The sequence below is a fragment of the Jaculus jaculus genome, chromosome 6, assembly GCF_020740685.1.
Source record: "Jaculus jaculus isolate mJacJac1 chromosome 6, mJacJac1.mat.Y.cur, whole genome shotgun sequence".
Taxonomy (NCBI): Eukaryota; Metazoa; Chordata; class Mammalia; order Rodentia; family Dipodidae; genus Jaculus; species Jaculus jaculus.
In genome coordinates, this window is record NC_059107.1 from 151,408,903 (window position 1) to 151,431,696 (window position 22,794).

The 22,794-nt window shown below is 47.0% G+C and overlaps 1 protein-coding gene across 3 annotated transcripts in view; it reads right to left on the reverse strand.

The window, feature by feature from the left end:
- Large1 (LARGE xylosyl- and glucuronyltransferase 1) overlaps positions 1–22,794 on the reverse strand; it is a 576,767-nt gene that overhangs the window by 336,081 nt on the left and 217,892 nt on the right. The window lies entirely within an intron of this gene.

Genomic DNA, 22,794 nt, shown 5'->3' on the forward strand with positions numbered 1-22,794 from the left:
AGGTATTTCATTTGGCCTATGGAAGTCATGAAGAAATTATTAACTGATCAAGGGCATGGAGAAATGAGAAAACACAGGACCCGGGGGCTGGAGGCTGAGGAGGAAGAGCTTACAGTGAACATAAAACACGCTGATTTGATGAAAGCACTGACGGCGAGGTGGGAGCCATGTGGAAAGACAGGCGGGTTGGTCACAGAGGGTCTTCCAGTGCAGGACAGGACTCAGATGTCACTCTGAGAGCAGAGGGAGCCGCGGGAGGGTTGAGATCTCCCAGTTGCAGAAAGTGCAGTATCATGTGAGCTCCACTGAGCCTCACTGGCCTTCCCCGAGCTTCAGCGCAGATACACTTGCCATTTAGGGTGTGATACACAGGGGGAGAGTCAGCCCGAGATCCCAGAATGGCCTGTGACCCCAGCTGACCTACTGAACTGAAGCCAGCACCCTGTGCAAAGTGTAAACTGCTTCTTTCTAAAGCCATCATCCCAACATTCTCTCTCTCTCTCTCTTTCTCTCTCTCTCTCTCTCTCACACACACACACTTTCATATTCCAAACTTTAAGTGCACCTACAGCGAAGTTAAGACCTACCCCCGACCCCTCCCATAGAAGAAGGTCACCAGGTCCTCTTTCCTCATTCCATATTCTTGCCAAAGCTTATGCTCCCTTAAACTGGCTTATTCTGTGATGACTACACAAGGGTTGGGATGAGAAGAACAAGAACGAGGAGATGAAATCCAAAGGATGCCATTTTCACAAGGCCTGGCATGTTCAGCCTGCAAAAAAAAAAAAAAAAAAAAAAAAAAAATGGCATGGGCTGTCTGCCATCTCGCTAAACCATGTCTCCAGATTGCTCAGAATCCTAACGATTCCTCTCTACTCTTCTCTTCCACATGTGTGATGTGTGACAATAAAAATACTGCTGCAAATCTATGTCCTAGACATTGTACATACAGGGATTTTTTCTTTTAAAATTTTACACGTAATGGGACTAGAGATATGTCTGAGAAGTTAAATGTATTTGCTTACAAAGCCTGCCCACACAGGCTTGACGCTCCCAACACCTATGTAATCTTTTCCTCTCTCCGACCTCCACATGCACACCATGGCATGAACATACCCCCCCCCACACACACACACAGACACGAATAAAAATAAATCAATTAATTTGCATTTCCAGAATGATCACAGTGATCGTGCAGAGGCAGGTTTGGTAAGCCACAAACCTGTGTCTCACGCACACCTGCGCAAGGCCCCGTGTAAGGTGGAGACAGACGGGGGTGCTGTGTGTGTTGGATCTTTAGTTCACCAGCAGCACCTGTAGCCACAAACATGATGAGTGCGGGTGCCGCAAGAGACCGTACCAAGATTCACTGTCTTAGTATCGGTCCCACTAGTTGGGTGATGCCGTCACAGATCTAGCAGCTTCCTGTGATCCCACCTTCTTCCGTGTTCCAAGATGTCGCCGTGGCTAAGCAGTCGTCAACCACCGGCTGTGGCGCCGCCGTCCATCTTCTCGCAGACCGCTGTCCACGCTACACCCTTGCACAATCCTCTCGCTTTCGCTCTTGCCAATGATTTCACTATCATCCATTTCTTATAAATTATTCGAGCTGCGGTTGAGCACTTTGCCGTTTTGGTTAATGTTCCGCGGCACTGAGAACATTCACCATTGTGGAACCACCACCCCGTACAGCTCCAGAGCTCTTTGGACCTTGCAAAACCCAAACATCGGGCAGACGTAACCTTCGCTCATCTCCTGCTCCCTCAAACTCCGGCAGCCAACATTTTACTTATGCTCTCTCTTCTCTAATTACTATAGGGACCTCATGGAAGTGGAATGTTATAATATTTGTCCTTTTAAAACTTACTTCTCTCATTCAGCCTAATGTGCCTGACCAGCATCCACCTGTATCCACATCCGTCTTCCACACACAAGATCTGTTCAGAATCCCAGTCCCTTACCACTGCACCCGTCCAACGACAGTCCTTAAGATGACTGATTTATCAAAGGCAAAAGCGGGACTCTTCCACATGGCTAGGTACTCTCCTCTACAGTGGTCTCCTGGCACAACACTGCCATTCTTGTGGGCCCTCATTCAGCCAAGGGCCCAGTCCATTCTGCCACTGCCAGGCCCTCGCTTTTGCTGGTCCCAGTGCTTGGGGCACACTCTTAGGACCTCTCTGATTCTCTCTCATTCAGCCTTAAGGTAAGGTCTGAAGGTGCTTATCCTTGGGGGCAGCTCCGCTGAGGGCTCTAATGCATGGCAGCTAGTGGGAACGGGCTGGCTCGCACAGTGGTGTGGGCTTCTCTTCCGGAGAACGCGACCACAGTCAAGTGGAAATGTGCGTGGCGAGCTTCCCACACTGCTCTCTTCTGTTGCCCGCAGGTTCTAAGATGGAGAAGCAGTGTATATTTTTGACTTGCTTTCTCGCTAATGTACCCAACATACTTACTAGCACAAAGAAAGGGCTCAGAAAGATTATTATTATTATTATTATTATTTTGCTTTGCTTAAAAACTGAACACAAGAATAGAATCAGACCTAGAGTGGCTCTGGAAAGGCATACCTGAGAAGTGAGATTTGATCCAATAAGGAAAAGGAAGTGTAGCGCAAGAATAAAACACAGAATATAGATGACAAGAGGGCAGGCCAGAAAGCCCTAAGGGCAGGAGGTTGTTGGTGGAACATGTAAGTGGGAAAAGGAAGTAAAAGAAGGCTGGCGTATATGGGGCAGAGTGACAAGGATGTGGATATATATATGTATATATAATTTAAAGAGATGTAACAGTCCTTGGGTACCAAACACATTTAGGATTGTGCTGTGAACACAGGCAGTGTTTTGAGAGACAGGCAAACACACAACTCAGTGTGCCCAATTGCAGGAATGGGAAAGCAAAGACTGGAGCCACAAGCCTGGGAAAGAGCAAGCAGTTCCCAGGGGACCAGGGACAATTGGAATCCAGGTGGTAATGGGGAGAAATAAAAAAAGTACCTAATAGGGATGTATTTACTCAGTTCAGCAAGCATTTGGAGGCTCTGGGGAAAAAAAAAAAAGACCAAATGATAGTGACCAAAATCATCATGGAAATGAGGAATCCAAAATGTAAAACCAAAAACATATAATGGAAGGGGCTGCTCTAGTTTACATAAGGACATACTCTTTTGACATTTGTTTTATAAAAAAAGCTGCTTTTTAAAACTTTGGGGGCTGGAGAGATGGCTCAGCTATTGAAGGCACTTGCTTGCAAAGCCTGACAGCCAGGATTTGATTCCCTGGTATCCTCATAAAGCCAAATGCACAAACTCATGCATGCATCTGGAGTTTGTTTGTAGTGGCAAAAGGCCCTGGTGCGCTCTCTCTCGCTCTCTCTCTCTCTCTCTGTCTCTCTCTCTCTCTTTCTCTCTCAGTGTCTCTGCTTTCAAATAAATAAATTAGGGCTGGAGAGATGGCTTAGCGGTTAAGCGCTTGCCTGTGAAGCCTAAGGACCCTGGTTCGAGGCTCGGTTCCCCAGGTCCCACGTTAGCCAGATGCAAAAGGGGGCGCACGCATCTGGAGTTCGTTTGCAGAGGTTGGAAGCCCTGGTGCGCCCATTCTCTCTCTTTCCCTCTATCTGTCTTTCTCTCTGTGTCTGTCGCTCTCAAATAAATAAATAAATAATTTTAAAAAAATAATTAAAAAATTAATTAATTAATAAGATGTAGAAATAAAAAATTTTTGTGTGGATGTGTCTGTGGTATACTCATGTGTATGCATGTTCATGTGTGTGTGGGTGCAGAGATTGAATGTGGGGGTCTCCACCTTATTTACTGAACCCGGAGCTTGTCAATTTGGCTCATCTACCTAGTTAGCTATTGCACTGGGATCACAGACAGGCCCAACTAGCATGTATGTGAAGATTTGAACTCAGGTCCTCTTGCTTGTGTGGCACAAGGTTTGCTGACTGAAACATCTCCCCAGCACAACAACTGCTTCTTTTTTGTTATTGTTTTGTTTCGTTTTTCAAGGTAGGGTCTCATTCTAGCCCAGATTGACCTGGATTTCACTATGTAATCACAGGGTGGCCTCAAACTCATGGTGATACACCTACCTCTGCCTCCCAAGTGTTGGGATTAAAGGCATGCGCCACTATGCCTGGCTCTTTTTTTTTTTTTTTTTGTTTTTTTGTTTTTTTTGAGGTAGGGCCTCACTGTAGCCAAGCCTGGCCTGGAATTCATTATGTAGTCTCAGGGTGGCTTTGAACTCACAGCGATCCTCCTACCTCTGCCTCCCGAGGGCTGGGTCTAAAGGCGTGCGCCACCACGCTGGCCTACAACTGCTTCTTTAGTTCTCTTAAAGACAGACTGAGCAGGATAAGAATGAAAGCAAGGGCTTCCCATTTGACGTGAAGAAAGATTCTAGTTGTAAATTCTACTTGTAGATGAGTACAATGAAATATCTCAGTCAATACTGAAAACACCATATATGTGTGTGTATATACAAAAAAATGTGTGTGTGTGTGTGTGTGTATACATACATACACATACACACACATACACACACACACACATATTGCCCTAATGTGTATATAAGATGGAACTGTTCACTTTAGATAACATTCCACCGTGGCGATGCCAGAATAGGAAGCCACACCATTGCTACGACTTATCTAGTCAAATGATCCGTGAGAGATGAGAAGAAAAAAATCTCCACTCCCGTTCTATTTTTAGCAGGAGCCTCAGAGCCGGCCAATTCTTCCTCCATTGCTTCTTCGAGCTGACCCAGATCTCCCCGCGATTCTTGATGGCATGCTGAGATCTGAGGAGACCATGGCTCTCAAAGACAGGCCCAAAAATCCGAAGAGAACTTTTCCAAGCATGGGAAACCAGTGCCTCTGTGACAGGCGTGCCTCTGTGACAGGCGTGCCTCAGGATCAAGACAACCTTGCAGGAGCAGAGGCGATACCCCTACCCACCCGCTTTTCCTGACGCGCTTCGCAGCGACCGTAAGGGGAACCATGTCGGTGCATTAGGGTGATTCTTGACCTTCAGCCGCAGCTGAGTCATCTGGAAAGGACAGCTTAAAAATATACCCCCACCCTTTATCCCCCTAAAGACTGGAACTCCAGAGTCAGCGGAACAGACATTGAAAACCACTGGTTTAGGACACAGATGCCCCCACGCCCAACGAGGACACTCAGGCACATAGGCAAGGATGGGGAACACAGGGGTGGCATCAGCCCCAGGAGCCAGGGAGCTTGGGTTGGAACTGCACATGCAGCAATGAAGTAGGCTACAGGAAACAGGGGCCGCTGACTCACATCGTCCAATAGAGCTGGGGCGGGGGGTGGGGGTGGGGGGCTGAATCCTGAGCCCCATGGGGATCTCAGAAGAGAGGTGTTACTTCTGCATTAGGTAGAAAACGGGGTTCAGACAGCCTCTGAATTTCACCAAAACGATGAATTTACAATGGAAATGGATTGAATGATTTGAGGCTGAGAAAGACAAATCCTTCAAGCCCTGTTTAAGACCAGATTTTCCAGGTTGTCTGAGAAAATGGCAGAACCTTCTATGAATCCCACTATGAATTTGACCTGCCAGACTTTGGCTTGATCCACCTGTCTATTGCTTTGTTATCAGTACTCATTGCCCAAATACTTTCAGGATAGGTAAAAAAAATAACCCTTCTTCCCTAGAACTGAACTGAACCTGGATATTTAGCATGCGACAGGGCACCCACCTCTGTGGAGCACACTGTCTCCTCAGATCCCCCCCCCCCAGCTTACTGTCTCACTTTCAGAAAGGCTTTGCCCAGATGTCACCTACTCTGGGACTATTCTCCCCCAAATAGCATTCCACATACCCCTGCCCACTCCTCTCCATAGCCCATGCCCGCACTTGATGTCAGGCTCTTCATTTAATTGTCCCATCATTAATATATAGGTTTGGTGGCTTGGATGTGAATGTATATCCCCACCATAGCCTGAGGTATTTTGTTTTTGCTATTTTTGTTTGTTTGTTTTAGTTTTAATTATTTATTTGAGAGCAACAGAGAGAGACAGAGAGAGACAGAGAGAGAGAGAGAGAGAGAGAGAGAGAATGGGCATGCCAGGGCCTCCAGCTGCTGCAAGCAAACTCCAGACACATGTGCCACCTTGTGTATCTGGCTTACTTGGGTCCTGGGGAATCAAGCCTCGAACTGGGGTCCTTTGGCTTCACGGGCAAGTGCTTAACGGCTAAGCCATCTCTCCAGCCCCCTGAGGTATTTTTGCTTAAATGAGAAACTTGAGTCTCTAGCAGCCCACTGGAGGAGGTCTCAACTGGGGGGCAGACCGGGAGTCCAACTCTAAGGTGTGGTTGGGGTTGGATCCGGAGGCACACCTTAAGGTGTGCAAAGGGCAATTTAGTATTCTGGCTATTGTTTCTCTCTGTTTGAATTTATAGAAGTGAACCAGCTTCTTCTACCATGATGGAACTTCTCCTGGCCTCTGGGAGCCTGAAATAAACTCTTCCTTCCCATAAGCTTCTTCTGGCCAGGTGTTTGTCCAGCCACGCGAAGGCGACGGCAACACTAGGCTACCTGAAACCTAGGTGTCTGGTTTAATCACTGTGTATAGCACTGCCAGCTACAAGCAACTCAAATACTCCCCGAGTGAACACTGGACACACAGACCAATCTTCTGCACGCCAGCCACTTTGTATGAAAGTCACAGAGTGTGGGTCCAACTCTGTCACCTCCACATGTCTACACTGACGTTCTAACCCCCAGCTCCTCAGAATGTGTCATACTGTGGAAGCTGGGTGATTGTAGGTTAGTCAGTTAAGATGAAGTCATTTTGGAAGAGGGTGGACCCTCAGCCAATAGTCCTGGTGTCCTCACAAAATGAATAAACCTGGCCCCCGAGACAGTCACAGCAAGAACACCAGGTGGAGAAAGAAGTTGGACTGCCACATACCAAGGAGCCGTGGGATCTGAGGAGACACACATAATAGCAGTTCTTTCCCAGACCCGATGAGGGACCACGGCTTTGCTAAGACCTAGACGTCAGACTGCTGCTAGCTTGTAGGAAGGATACATCAGTGTCATAGACAACACACAGTCTTTGGTTGTAGGTTGGGGCATCCCCAGAAAACTGAGATGTACAGAAATCACATTCACCGCTCAGTGTCCCGATTGGGGCCACTTAAAACTATGTGCTACGGGCTTTGTGTCTACAGTCCCCGAAGTTAAACAGAGAGCAATTAATACTCACAGTCTAAGGACAGGTAAGGGACATGACCAATGCCAGAGAAAGGCACAAGTGCAGGTGTGTTCACTGCAAAACCCAATGCCTGGGCCCTCCATTGGAGAAGGGACCTGGGCACACAGAGATCTTGCTACACTAATCTGTACAGATCCGGCTTTATTTTCAGAACTGTCAAGAGATGTGAGCAGTTCTCACTCTATCCTTGTCAAACTCTAGGAAAGGTCATGCAAAAAGTCACCTCGACAGTGCTGTCATTCTCTCGATTTCCCATGAACAGACTACGGCTTTTGGAAAGGGGGCAGCTCGCCTGTGAGTGTGAACAGGCAGCTTGTCCCCATGTCTAGCACAGAGAATTTTGGCTTTCAGATGTCTCATGGAGACACTCCCCAGAAGGTGAGGCCGTCCTTCAACTTGGATGTCTTCTCAGAATCCCCCTTGTCATCTGTTAAGAAGAAAATGCTGCCGTTGTTCGAGGCGTCATCTGCCTGTCATGTAGACGTGAAATCAAAACTGTCTTTGTGTAAAGTGTGAACACAACGCTCGAAATCCAGAGTATAAATGTTCCAGACACGCTCGGCAGCCACCCAGCCGGGTACTGGCTTGCAGGAGCTGGTGAGGACACATCCGGGTCTCTTAATGTTGCCACTTATTTTCTCTTTTGTTAATTTAAAATTGTCGCAGGGGTTTTAATTGCACTCAGTTGAATGTACTACACCTGCCAGTTCCAACACAATTCATAATTTATATTTCTAGAAAAGCACTTAAAAATCAAATCGCACAATTTGTACTCGTGCATCTTTAAGTTATATTTAAATCTGAAACTGTCAGTGTCCTGGCATTATTGCTCTGAATATTAATTCTCAACCATTTGTCACCCCCAGAACACTTGCAGGGAATAACGCAAAATGGATCGTGAGTTACTTGTGTACAAGTTGAAATGCTAATTCACACCTTCAGTTCTTGAGAGCAAGGGGCCCCAGGCCAGGCTGCCAGGGTCTGAGTGCCAAGTCTGAGGCTTATCAGCCTGGACCCTGAAGCCGCATGGTCCTTCTGAGTCTCACCTCTTTGCTGTCGAATGGAAATTCTAAAGAAATCTACTGTGTAGAGGTGTGGGTGATGATTAAACCAGACAGCATTCATAAAGCACTCAGAGCTGTGCCTGGCACACTTAAGCACTTGCTAGAATAGGCATTTCCAGTATGACCAGTAATCACAGTCATTCGTCCAGTGACAGTAGTTGTCTAGACCTCACTCTATAGTGTCATGTGTTGGCTCAACAGATCACACCCAGATTTCTGTCTAGCACTGCTCCTCTTCAAATGTAATGTGTGCAGGGTTTCTGGGGTATTATTCTACAAGTATTTACTAACAGGAGAGTTCCACTTTGATAGTAATAGATCTGCATGCACTTTTAGTAGTGTATATCCATTCTAACTTACTCTGGTCAGTGTCACCCACTCTATCGCCCTCAGAAGCATACTCAGGCTCCTCTGGCCCACCATCTCTCAGCGGAGAGTGTCACAGGCTACTTGTGAACCTATGTTGTTAGTCATGCTTGCTTATAACCTTCCACATCTTAGACAAGGTTAGGCATATACGTGATGCAGTTATACCACGTCTAGGCTAAGGGTCCGGCCAGTGAACCATCCCTTCCTCATGCTGGAAGTTTCATACACACTGCCAGACATAGTAAAATGCTCACGATGGGAAGTTCATGAGGCCACATCGGAATTTTTTCTTATTAATTTGTGATACGTTAAAAAAATCATTTTTCATTTTGTAATATATGTTAACTGTACTAATCAATGTGATGACTAATGTCTCTCTGCATGACATTCCAGGCTGATCATGACCACACGCCCTTCTTCTACCCTTTTCCCATTTCCTCTCACTCTGCCAGCACCTTGTGCAGTCGTCATAGTTCATCTCCATTTTCCAGTTATCATTTATTTATTTATTTTTGTAAGTAAAAGAAAACGTGGTATTTATTTTTCCATGTCTGGCTTACTCGATTTAATATGATGTCCCTAGCTCTATCCATTTTCTTGCAAATGACGAAAACCTCATTCTTTATGGCTGAATAACACACACACACACACACACACGCACACACTTCTCTATTTCCTTTATCTATCCTTCCATTGAAAGACACCTTGGCTCACTCCCCGCACTGACCACCACATGGGCAGTGCCACAAGAAGCACGGCATCTTTTCTGTAGGTGACTTCATTTACGATTTATTCAAACTACCTCTCTAGCAAAGTTGTGCCAAATGGTATGGTTATGTAATGCTACGATGAACGTAATTTATATCCAATCATAAGACTTTGTGAAATTCATGTAGCTTGGGAAAGGAAAATCACTGAAGTTAAAGAAACTCTTCCCAAATGGCCAGTGATCTGGCCTTGGCCGCTGTCCTGTTCCACTGCCCCTCACAACAACCCATGCTCTTGCTTGTCACCCAGACTTCTGCCATTTGGCTTTGATTCTAGCAACTATCCCTTGGCATGTGGTCCTTTCTCATTTTATCTGCATTCTTGGGAGAGAGTGGGTACCTTGGAATCAGGACCCATGCACCTTCAATTTGCTGGACCTCCAGACACGGACACTCCACCACACAGCTAAGAAGGTACTGGAGAGCCTTGGCCCTTGTGGCTTTTGTCATATGCTGTGACACCAAAGTCTGAATCCAAAACAGCATTAGAGACGTGTGGGCTTATCTTTCTGAGACACAGGGAAACAGCCTTACCCCTTCATGATACGGGCAGAGAGCTGAGACAGCACCTACATCCTGGCTTACTGGCTCCTGCCACTGTGCACAGTCACAATGCAGACAGCAGAGGTGACAACGATGGCAACTGGAACCACAACCTAAGGCTCTCCTATGTGACAAGCTATTATTTGGGCACTGTGCTATTTTTATCCTTATGGCAACATAGGCTTATGTTCCTTTCATATTTATATTCTGTAATAGTAAATTTTACATCTACCTGACTGGACATTAGTTGAGCATCACCTTGGTCAGTTTGTGAGGTTTGTGTGCACGTGAAGGACATGTTTGTGGTATGTGTGTGTGTAGACGCAAGCATCCCGTATGCTTGTACACACACACACACACACACACACACACACACACACACACACGGAGTCCAGAGAACACCAGGTGTGCTCTTGTACTGCTCATCCATGTGTTTCCTTGAGATAGAGTCTCTCACTGAACCTGGAACTGCCATTTTCCAGTCCAACTGGCTGACCAGTGAGCCCCAGGGATCCAATAGTCTCTGTTCCCCACAGGACTGGGGTTACAGATATGTGTGGCCATTCCTGGATTTTTAGTTTGGAGCTAAGAACTAAGAGTGAATCAGGCCGGAAGCCCTCATCTTTGGGTGACAAGGACTCTTACCCACCAAGCCATCTCCTCAGCTCTATGGGGATATTCTGGATTCACACTGGAATTGGCAGAGTGTGTGAAAGTAGACAGCCCTCCCTAATGAGGGTGGGCTTCACGCAGCCAGTTGAAGAACCTGATTAGAATGAAATGGCTGAGTGTGGGGACGTTCAGTCTATCTGACTGTGCGGAGCTGGGGCAAAGGTCTTTTACTGCTTTGTGTTTGAACTGACCTATGACTACTCCAGGGTCTCAAGACTATAATTACACTCTCAGCTCTTCTGTATCTCCAGCTTGCTTTTTGCAGTGCCCATGACTTGTCAGCTTTCCAATCCATGAACCAGTCTCTCATAATAAGTCACTTTATACATCATAAGGAACAGACAGATGAATGATGGGTGCATCCATACGTGGATGGATGTATTGATGGGTCAATGATCAACAACTCAATACAGTTACTAGGGACAGCATGAGTCACACATCTTCACGTTGAAAGGTGAGAGAAACTGAGGAACTAAATGTGCCTAAAGTCACAAAATTACTAAACATTGTAGATGGCAAATGAACCAGGTCCCTTGGCTTCTATGCCTTCTCTTCCCCATAGATGGACTTCATGTCACCATGACAGTGGGCACCCTTTCCAGAGCCCTTAGGAAAATATCAGCTTTGCGTCAGAAGTACTAGGATGGACCTGGAGGTGTACTGTAGGCTGAACACCTACAGCCCAGTTGCATGGCTAAAGTGGCAGGAATAGGGGAATAGCCTCAAGGTGACTCTGGATTGAAGGCTGCCTTCTGGCATGGTGGGATCAGGGCAGAAGCTGATGACATGAAGTCATTTAGAGATACCAGCATAACATCCCTACAACGAGCAGCTCCTTAAGAAGACTGGAGGAAAGACTCGGAACCAGCTATGTTTGCCTTCAACTCAGCAGCTCCCAGGGATGTGTCTGGGAGCAGAGCTATCTGAGACTTCCCAGCCAAACCCACTCTCTAGACCATCCACTCCCTTCCTTGCCCAAGCTACTTGACAAGAAATTAAAGGGAATGCAATAGAACCAGGGAACAATGATCAAGGCCAAGGAGCACACAGGGGCCAAGAAGTGGGCACAAGCATCCCACAGACTTTTTAAATCCAGGCATGCCCCACTGTGGATATGTGGATATGCAGATAACAGGAAGATTCGCTATCTGGCACAATGAAGGCAGTCAAGCAGCAATTCCCCAAACACGTACAGGGATAACGGCACCCAAATCAACAGTGGATTTGATGAGATACACATTTGCTTTTATTTTGAAAGTTTGCCATGTTTTGTACCGACATAAAAAACTATGTGAGGCTGAGGCTAAACACTTTACGCAGAAAGGGGGCTTATTTAACTTTCAGTTTGGGAGCTAAAAGTCCAGCATCAGACAATACCTGCGTGGCTTCTCCTCGGGGCCTTCTTTCATAATGACAACATGGCAATGTCATCATGGTGGATATACATATGAGACCAGAAGTGAGAGACTAGAGAGGGGCCAGTTTGCTCTTTTGTCAGATCTCTTTGGAGCTCTATAATCCCATGAGATCAGCACAAATCCATTCATAAGAGCAGTCTTGACACAAACACCTCGTCAAGGTCTGACCACCTTCCCACCCACAAACAACACTGGGGACCAAACTTCCAGATCTTGCACCTTTGGGAACCAAGCATATCCAAACCATAGCCCTGGGCTACATCTTTGGTCTGACTGAAGCAGAAACCCAGATTTGGGTGGGGGGCGGTGCTCAGAATTATGTGCTGTTAACCAATTCCCTGGGCAGGAATCTGAGACTATAGGTATATACATCAATTTCTGGAGAGAAAGAGGGGTGGGGTGGGATTTCTAATTGTGGTATTTAAGATAAATGAAACATTACCAGATGTTAAGGTGTTCCCTCAGCTAAATAATGCTATTGTTGAGGGGTTGAGTCTGATTAACTCACATGCCCACAAAACTTTAAGGAGCTAAGAAATAACCCTGACCAAAAAAATAAATAAATAAAAAATGCTGAGCAGGTTCATGCTGCCTTCTCTTGAGGCTGGATTTTCTCAGAGCTAACACACGGCTGATCTCAGCCTGACCCCATCTGCTCCAGCAAGGTGCAAACATGAACCGTGATCAGCAGGGGACCCAGCTCAGGTTAAGTGCTCCAAGACGATGGATGAAGCTCTGAGAGAACCTCCTGATTCGTCTCTCCACACAGAATCTGGAGAAACTGGCTGAGTATAAAAACACAACAAATCATGGCAAATTCAATCAGCCCATTTTGTTTGCTGGTGGGCACTTGGATCTTTAACCCAAGAGATGGGCACAGGTTTGTCTTAAGTACGTGGCTGGTGTAGCAGTTACCTCCCCATGGCCGGGACAAAACACTCAACCAAATCAACATGCACAAGGAAAGAGTTTATTCCAGGTTTACAGTTTCTAGGGTAGCTTTCATTAGAGCAGAGAAAGCCTGGCAGAGCAGGCCACTTGGCATCACCATTTATTCATCAGTAGCGGGGCAGGTACGAGAAAACTGAGTTCCTTAGCTCTCAGCACCCAGGGGGCTGGGCTAATAACAGGCAAGGTCCGCCCTCAGTAACACACACACCTGGATTGGACCAGTCTATCTTGATGCGCTCATAGCCTGAATGTACTCTTTCTCTCAGCCAACACACACACATCAGATATGTCACATCACCTTGCTCTAGGCTCCTCAATGCAGACTGCTTGTCAGATTCAGCAAGTTAAAACATAGGACTGATTCTCACAGGCCTCCAAAGAAAGTGAATATTGATTGTTGTCTGAAATTCAAATGTAAGTGGCCATCCTGCAACATGTCTGGCAACCCCATCTCGGAGGCCTGTTGTTGCCTCTTGCAGCAAAACACAGACTCCTTCCGAGAAACCGTGAAGATCTCACCTACTGTCTTCACTTTCTCATCTTCTCCGAGCTGTCCTTCAAGTCAGTCTTATCTGAATTCAGGCTCATAGCACTTGCTGCTTCATCCACTTGGAATCTCTGTCCCTGGTCCTTGTTCAGCTCTCAGGGATGACTCTGCTCTAAGATGGCATCTTCAATCAAGTTCTCTCTCTCTCCTACAAAACCCTATTCCACACCCAGTCCCAGTCTCCACCTCTTCCATTTGTTTGTTTTTATCATATGTCACCTGCTGATAGGATAGACTTCTCCCTCTCATTAGAAAACAAGTTGTATGAGGGCTGAAGAGATGGCTTAGCGGTTAAGGCGTTTGCCTGCAAAGCCAAAGGACCTCAGTTCAATTCCCCAGGACCCATATAACCCAGATGCACAAGGTGGTGCATGTGTCTGGAGTTTGTTTGCAGTGGCTGGAGGCCCTAGTGTGCCCATTCTCTCTCCCTCTCTCTCTCTCCGCCACAAAGAAGGAAAGAAAGAAAGAAAGAAAGAAAGAAAGAAAGAAAGAAAGAAAGAAAGAAAGAAAGAAAGAGGGAGGGAGGGAGGGAGGGAGGAAGTTGTCTGAGACCAAAGGCTCCTTACTATGGACGTTTTCACTGCGTCCCTAACGCTGGGAACAGATGACGACACACAGTCGATGCGAGACAGGCATGGGCAGAAAGAATGAAAACGCCTTTAAGCGCCCTCCTCCTCTCAGCAGAGCACTCCAGAAGCTCTGGGAGCCCAGCACACCCAGCAGTTGCCGTTGACTTCAGCGTGACATCTCGTGCTGGGAAATGTGTGGCGCAATGAGGGGAGAAAGGAGATGATGGGACCCCTGCTCCCTCTCATGTGGAGGATGGAGGAGGTGGGAAGAAGGGAATCTGTCATTTGTCAGGTGGGACCCATGCGAGAGAGTTCCACCCACTGAAAAAGTAAAAATACTCCAATACTAATTTTTCCTCCTATATATTTTTTTAAACAGGGTCCTGTCTTCATGGTAAATACTGTGTGTCACACCTTCACTGAACTGCCATGTGCTGGCCCTCACCCATCATTCCCCAGTCACCGGAGGAAAGTGTTAATGTCTCATCTTTTTGGGAAATAAGCCAAGACTCAGAAGAGTTATAAAATTTACCATGACAACCTAGCTCGTAAGTTAGCGAAGTCAGTAGAGCATCTGCCTACCATATACAAAGCCCTGGGTTCCATCTCCAGAAACACACACGCATCAGCAGCAGCATCAGCATCAGGATATATATGCAGTAAAACAGCTGATTAAGAACAGAAACTCTGGACCCAGAGCACCAGGGAGGCAATTCCAGCTCTAAGGCTCTCTTTATTATTATTTTTGTTTGTTTATTTTATTTATTTAATTGAGAGTGATAAATGGAGAGAAAGAAGCAGAGAGAGAGAGAGAGAGAGAGAGAATGGGCACTCCAGGGCCTCCAGCCAATGCAAAGGAATTCCAGAAGCATGCACCCCCTTGTGCATCTGGCTTACATGGGTCCTGGGGAATTGAGCCTTGAACAGATGTCCTTAGGCTTCACAGGCAAGTGCTTAACCACTAAACCATCTCTCCAGCCCCTCTATGGCTCTCTTTAAAAAGCCCATGGATAAAGAGGGACCTGTCTGATGGAACTTCAATAAAGACAAATGGGGGAACACTCCCTTGTGGGGAACAGCACCCAGCACCAAGACTGAGTACCAGAGCATTCACAATTACTCTAAGCTCAGCTCTACAGAGCACAAACTCCTCACACTTAGCCATGTGTAGAACCCAGGCCTTGGGTTCCAAAGCATTTTCTATCACCCTCTACTTCTTCAGATGCCAAAGGCATATTGACACATCCCCTAGCCCTCTCCCATGTCCCCAATTTGTCACATTTCCCTCTTCTCCCTTTAGTTGCCTCTCCTATCCCTTGTCCTAGCTTTATAAAGCTGTATGTCTTCCTCGAACACTCATCCAAATATACACATAAAACCACACACTGCATTAAGCACAATGCCTAGTTTAGAGCTTTGAGCCAGTAAATTAAAAATTATAGTTCCCACAGTAACCATCTCTCTTCCTAGTGAGACCATATTTAGAACTGTGTGTCACTGTAGAGGCTGACAGATTCACTGCCTTAATGTGTGAGCATGCCTGAGATTCTGTGTGTATATATGTGTTTCTGACTATGCTATGCAGAATGCAAAATGCTCATTTCAGCACTTTCTGAGTTTGGGGGCAGCTAAATTCTCAGTGCTAGGCCCATACCACTGGTTTACCCTGCAGGAAACGTGGCTCTTCCTTCTAGTGGGTATAACTTCAGCCCACAATTCAGAAATCTGGGGTGCATACTATATTCACACTGGATAAAGGAGGCTCTTGTGCTCCCCTGCCATGCTGTGTCGAAGGGATATACTCATTCCAGTGGGAGTTCTAGAGACTTCATTTGGCAAGTATCAAGGCAGATAAGAAAGGGCAAGTAGGGACAAGCAGGGATGAAAGGAAAGGAGGAGGAGGAGCTGAGGGAAGGGCGGGGACCTCTGAGGGGACAGAAACAACAGTGGATGCTGCAAAGAAGGATATATTTGGGGAACATAAAGTTGCAAAGAAGTTGAGTAGAATCCACAAAAAGATCAGTAAGTGGAAACACAGAGAGAAGAACGAAAATGAAATAGAAATAAGGTAACTGACAAATATTGTGAGCACTGACCGCGAGAACCAATCACAAGGCACAGTGCAGAACTTTTCATCCTGGCGTCCACTAAATACCGGGTCATCCTCCCCCACATGCTGGTGATCTGCGGGTCATCGCGAGAGGTGACAAGGAAATAGCAGATGCTCCGTGGTCCTACCTCACGGGTTGTCTCGATACTCAGGGAGGGCTTATATGTGGATCTATAAGCGGCGGCAGAAAGCAAGGGCTCTGAACATTATGGACACTGTTCCTATGCCTTTTATCTGCCAGCCTCAGATACAGGCGCTCACATTCCCAAGGAACCTTGGAAGGAAGTGGCCCCGGGTTTCAAGCTCCCAATCATAACCATCCAGTGGGGGAAAATTCAAACGCGTTCCAGGTACCTACTGTCAGAGACCACAGGAAGCAGAAACAGCAGAGGAAACTGGAAAAAACAGAAGAGCAGACAAGGAGAAGGACCTCTTCCTGAATCAAGATGAGAGACCATTAAAAAGCAGAGACTAGGGCTGGAGAGATGGCTTAGCGGTTAAGCGCTTGTGTGTGAAGCCTAAGGACCCCGGTTCGAGGCTCGGTTCCCCAGGTCCCATGTTAGCCAGATGCACAAGGGGGCGCACACGTCTGGAGTTCGTTTGCAGAGGCTGGAAGCCCTGGCGCGCCCATTCTCTCTCTCTCCCTCTATCTGTCTTTCTCTCTGTGTCTGTCACTCTCAAATAAAATTAAAAAAAAAAACTATTTAAAAAAAAAAGAAGGCCTCAGCGTCCCTGTTTCCCTCCTCTTGCCTCTGGTCTAGTCTCTGCTTTTTTTTTTTTTTTAATTTTTTTTTGTTCATTTTTTATTTATTTATTTGAGAGCAACAGACACAGAGAGAAAGACAGATAGAGGGAGAGAGAGAGAATGGGCGCGCCAGGGCTTCCAGCCTCTGCAAACGAACTCCAGACGCGTGTGCCCCCTTGTGCATCTGGCTAACGTGGGACCTGGGGAACCGAGCCTCGAACCGGGGTCCTTAGGCTTCACACGCAAGCGCTTAACCGCTAAGCCATCTCTCCAGCCCCGCTGAGGCCTTCTTGATGAACATATAGCCAAGGTGTGGGCTGCCCCAAGGGCTATGTCCACCTGATACTTAAGCCCCTCTAGCCAGAGAAGCTAGCATCGGGAACTCCACGAAGCCACTGTTCCCAGACCCTTCCCAGATATTCCTCCTACACGGCACCAAGCTACCATCACGCATCCCAACCTCTCTGAACTTCCCCAGGAGCTGGTGAGCATGAAGCTGGAGATGAGGCAAGAAAGCCAAAGGCCTTGCCTGGGGAGGGCCGAGGCAGACAGGGCAGTCTAGACAGTGCAACCTAATGGCTGTGGGGCCTGAGCAGTGCAAATCTGCCAGATGTGGCAGTGAAAGGAAATAAATACAGAAGTCCTGTGCAAGCCAAGTGCAATTGTTTCCCAAAGCTCTGGCATGTGCTGCAAGCAGATGTGGAGGAACCACAAGTGCTAAATGTTAATCTCCTTGACATTTGGAGGGAGGAGGTGGGGGGGGAGTTGGGGGGGGAGGACAAGCAGAAGGATGAGGGGGAGGAAGGAAGAGGAGGAGACATTAGCTGGTCACTGGAGCTGTTTCACCCTTTTCTTAAAATATTAGAACAAGGAAGGAATTAAAAATAGATTTGTTGTGGCCATAACACGACAAGCCATGCGCAGGACATCGATCCAGGGGGAAAATAAGCACAGCTGAGTATTGGATGCCGAGGTACCCAGGGGCTCATTTCTCACTGGCAAATATTGACAGTGCAGTGTGGAATCTTGTGAGTCCACGACTGGAATACAGCCCTACAAAGGACACGAGGAGATATGTCTGTTGGCCAGACAGCACGCAAAACACGCGCCTCTGGTCGCCTCTATCCAGTTCTACGCAGGCAGAGAGGACTGTACCAAGCCCCACTCATCTCTTCGGAGTGGGCCAGTGTGTCCCAGCCTAGCAAAGCTGATTTCCTTATTTTGTTGCGTGTGTGTATGGTTGCACACGGGTGTGCGGAGCACATGCACATGTGTGTAAATGTATGTGTAGGCTTCAGGTAGATGTCAGGTGTCTCTTCCTCACTAACTCTCCACTTTTTTTTTTTGTTGTTGTTCTTTGAAATAGGTTCTCTGGCTGAAACTGGAAGTCTACTGGTTTGGCTAGACAAGCTGCCCAGTGAGACCCACCTCCCTAGTTCTGGGCTTATAGGCATGCCAACATTAGCATCTGGTTTTCACATGGATGCTCAGGATCTGAACTCAGGTCCTAATGCTTCTTTGGCAAATGCTCACTGGCCTAGCCCATGCCCCAGTCCCACATCTGACTTCTAACAAGCATTTGGAGAGTCATTTCTGTTGCTAACAATAGATCTCCGCTTATGATCCAGGCTAGGTCCATTGAAGGCCTATGTGTGACAATGGTAAAAAAATAAAATAAAATAATTCATAAAGTTCTTGGAAGAGCCATGACCTGGGAGGGGTGACCCCAGAGCTTCTCGAGAGAATCTGTGAATTCTAGTGGAACAGTTCTCTCCCCAGTCTGCACCCATATTTCTTCTTCATTTTAATGTTAGGATCATTACAATACCTGTCAGGTATCTCAACTGACAAGCACCACTCTTATTATTGTAATAATTTGTTTCTAAAAATAAACATTTTGTGCCAAAACGCTAACATAATGTCAATGTCCCATTATTTTAAGTGGTAAAAATTATAATTAAAATTTTACATTATAATGCAGCACCTTATATGTTATATTAACCCAGTCACCTCCCTGACACCAATCAATTTTCAAAAGTACAAAGAAAACATTGTTGGGCTGGAGAGATGGCTTAGTGGCAAAGAGCTTGCCTGTGAAGCCTAAGGACCCCGGTTCGAGGCTTGATTCCCAAGGTCCCACGTTAGCCAGATGCACAAGGGGGCACACACATCTGAGAGTTTTTTTTGTTTTTTTTTTTTGCAGTGGAGGGTGGCCCTGGCGTGCCCATTCTCTCTCTCTGTCTATTTGCCTCTTTGTCTCTCTGTCTGTTGCTCTCAAATAAATAAATAAAAATAAATGAAAAAAAATTAAAAAAAGAAAGAAGACATCGTAAAGCACCTGGATGTAAATGACCATTTCCTGCGAGTCTGTGGAATGCTGACCCGTGTCTCAAGGCTGCTCACGTGGCTGCCGCCCGACACCGTCACACACATGAAAGCGTGACCTTTCTCAAGGGCGGCTGCAGGTGAACCTTCACTCAGGCCCCGGGTGTCTGAGGCTCTTCAACATGTCCATACACCATGTTGATGCTCTGCTTACTAAACTCCTTTATGACTTGGACTCCTAGCGTGCCATCCCGGTTGGCACGGGCCCAGTATTGCTTGCGTGAGAAGATCAGAGGAGCAAATGTGGTCCTGAGTTTACCTCTGCAGTAGGAACAAGGGCCTGACTTTCCCAAGAAGCCGGATCGCTGTGTCTAATCCCAAATGGCTCAGCTAGCAAACACTATGGTCCTGCCCTAGTGACACAGATCTCTCTGTTACACAAGGTTCGTGGTCCGGATTGAGGACGGTCATGGCTTTCTGACCAAGTGTTGCTGGTGGCCTGGTTCTCTCTGTGACTCAGAGAGAGCTACCTCCCAGCAGTGAGGCTCAAAGCCTGTGCTTACCTCTCCCAGGTTCTGTATGGCACACACTCATGACAGCAAACCTCTCCGTTCAAATGCACTCATACTCTTGTCTGTGAGGGAACCCCGATGGACACAGTCCCACGTCTAATTACTGGCCGAGCTGGGATCCAAACCCAGATCTCCACGCTTGGTTCTGCAGTGTGTTGCAAGCACGTCTCTCTGCACAATGTTCTTCAAAGAAGACAGAGTTGAAAGCCCCCTGCTCTGTTTTGAGAACATGCACATGGAACGACATGTTTGCCTTCTACGGTGTCGCCTATCCCTGTGCGTCTCTCTCCCTGTGTTGAACCGCTGTTCGGGCATCCGGCACTGTGGGTCCTTCTCTTTTGCGGGGAGCGCACCTCTCTGCTGTAAATTGCCCCCTGAGAAGAGAGTTTGTTAAGACATTTGTATCTGAAGACGATGAAACTCTCTATAGTAAACAGAAAAGGGGGATATTTGCAGTGGCTTCTCACAGGTACATGCACGTGGGAAAGCCCACACGTTGGAATGCAAAGATTTATAAACTCCAGTTCAGCCACATCCTGGCATGGGCCATGTGGTTAAACGTTGAACTAGCAAACATGAAACCCAGAAGAGCCCTTGCTGTTCCTCAACCAAGACAAGCACTCTCCAGCCAAAGGGCCTTTGCACGAGCAATATTCTCTGGATGGAGCCTGCATTTTAAGGATGTCTGTACAATACGTATCCTAACTTACTCCAGCGCAGGAGCCCCTTAGAAAAGTGTGACCTTGAATGGGTTAGGTCAGTTTCTTTATCTATACAGCTCAGAGAAAAATTGTGCCAACATTTCACAGATTTTCGCTAAAAAATTGAAAGCGATAATAAAACTAAAGCACTTAGAACAATGCCTGGTGCATAATGGCCACTTGATAAATGCTAGACGTTAACCCCACAGATCGTGGCCTGGCACGGGAGCAGGCACGCAGCACACACTCAGCGTGCACTGAATCTACCACGCAGTGTCTGGCCTGACCTCTGAGCCTCGCTTCAGTCCTGGGTCTGTGAGTCCCCCACATTCACTCTTTTCCACAGCCCAGCCAAAACCAGACTCCAGCCCCCCAACAGGGACATTATTTAGATGAAAGAACATTTCCCACAGCCATCTCAGTCTGCAAAACCTCGCCAAGAAATAGAAAAGAAAAGCAATATAAATGTTAATGGGAAATTGTCTATTCCCTTTTACTTAGGCTAATCTACTGTGGGTTCAACAAAAAGGGAATTAGACAGCTGAAGGGACAGGCAAACGCAGGACCCTGACACGCTGAAGTTCAGATGACCGCAGATGCCAGGGGGCCGTGCAAGCCCAGGCCAACAAGGCTCCACGGAAATCAAGCCCCGGGGCTTCCTCTCCTTGGGGTGTCCCTGTGGAGGGAGGCAAAAGCTCTGGCAACGGCTGTTTTTCTGAGCAGCCATCAAACAGTGCTTATGTGTTCTGCCATGGGTCTGAGAGGCAAAAATAGGCAGTGGTTACTCTGAGCCCCTCTACAGACAGACAAATCTGCAGAGCGGTCTTTTAGTACATGATGTGTGTTCCTCAAGAGTGGGCGCCAGGTGTCAGGTGAGCCAGGGAGAGGTCACTAAATCAATGGGGCAGGAGGAATTCTCATACCGAAGATGCTGAAGGGTGAGTAGGAGCTAACCTAGGGCAAGGAAGGCAGGTAAAGGTGTTTCAGGTGGCCAGAGTGACACTGACGCTGAAGAACTACACTAGGGTCAGCTCCATGCCTCCCACACCCAAATGACGACCATGTAGGCAATTCCTGTAGCACGTGACAAAAGGGACTTTACGGGAAGGACAGAAGCCCTTACAATGTCAAGATTACCCTATGGAGACCTGACGTCATCAGAGGGGTCCCTGTAAGACAGGTGCAGGGCGGGCTCAAAGTGAGAAGCTATGCCAGTACGATACACTGGGCACGGAGGCTGGACTGAGGTGCTCTGGAGACAATGAGAAGGGCCACAAGTCAAGGAAAGCATGTGGTGGAAAAAGCTGAAAAGAGCAAAGAAATAGAATCTCCCACCGGAGTCTCCAGGCCCAGCTCTGCCACTGTCCTGGTTTTACCCTGGCGAGGGTGGTTTTAGACTTCAGACTTTCAGGGCATAGGGGCATAAACATCAAATGTATATTATCTTAGGATGCAAAGCATTTTGTAATCTGTCACAGTAGCAGGGAAAGGACACAGCTGTGCTATTCAGACTGTGTCTTCGGGACAGTTAAGAGAATGAAGCGGACCCAGGTGGCAGGCTCTTTGGAATCAAGGAGGGATCTGTACACTGGTTTGAGTTCACACGTCCTCACCAAGGCCAGGGATGGTACCAGCAGAGGGACACTATCACAAGACTGCCCAAGGAAAGCACTGCATGGTCACATCTGAAGTCTTCCATCTTAGGAATCAACACACGTCTAATGCTCCACCTTATTGATGAGCTTTTATTTTTTTAATCATACATTACAATGGTTGTATGGAAAAAAGGAAAACCCAGATGGATGTATAAAGATTCATCCCTTTAGATTCCACTCAAATATTCCTGAAGATCCAGACATGAATCCCAGGGCTGTGACTCAGATGAGCATGTATGTACAAACCACACAACTTTACTGGAATGTAGGAGTTCTCATCAAAATCCTGACCATATGATTTCTGGGTATGAACTCAGAGCCCCTCAGAGAAAAAAATCCATGGGCCCACCTAGCCTTCAACCTCTGCCCCATCTATTCTACATTCACATAGGCTTCCCAACCCTTCTTTTAAAAAAAATTTATTTATATTTATTTATTTGTTTGTTTGACAGAGAAAGAGGGAGGGAGGGAGGGAGGGAGGGAGAGAGAAAGGGGGGGGGGAGAGAATGGGAGTGCCAGGGCCTCAAGCCACTGCAAATGAACTCCA